This window comes from Penaeus monodon, chromosome 27 (assembly GCF_015228065.2).
Source record: "Penaeus monodon isolate SGIC_2016 chromosome 27, NSTDA_Pmon_1, whole genome shotgun sequence".
Classification (NCBI taxonomy): Eukaryota; Metazoa; Arthropoda; class Malacostraca; order Decapoda; family Penaeidae; genus Penaeus; species Penaeus monodon.
This window is the reverse complement of record NC_051412.1, coordinates 15,215,986-15,216,305: the sequence shown is the minus strand read 5'-3', so window position 1 is coordinate 15,216,305 and position 320 is coordinate 15,215,986. Positions and strand designations below refer to the sequence as shown.

The window sequence follows — 320 nt, the reverse complement described above, 5'->3', positions numbered from 1 at the left end:
GTAAGGTTTGGCAGAATTTTATGTTATGATTCTTTCTACTAAATTCATTTTCAATGAAATAAAAATTAGGATTTTAATATTGATCTACTAATCTAAACAAACAGATGTGAAATATACTACCTATCAGTGATGTAGAGGATATTATCTGTAGGCTTCTTGTGAAATAGGAAAATTAGTTGGTGTTTCTTGTATATGCTGTTTTTCTTTCTTCATTAAGTATCTATATCATATCTGTGTTATTGACTTCCCTGAGTTTATTTCCTGAGTATGTCAATATCCCATCAATCAGTGTTAGAAAATGCTCACAACAATTTTACAGT

The 320-nt window shown here is 28.8% G+C and overlaps 1 protein-coding gene across 1 annotated transcript in view; it reads left to right on the top strand.

Annotated features, from left to right (window-relative positions):
- LOC119590611 (uncharacterized protein KIAA0513-like) overlaps positions 1 to 320 on the top strand; it is a gene marked incomplete in the record, with an annotated part of 32,212 nt that overhangs the window by 17,766 nt on the left and 14,126 nt on the right.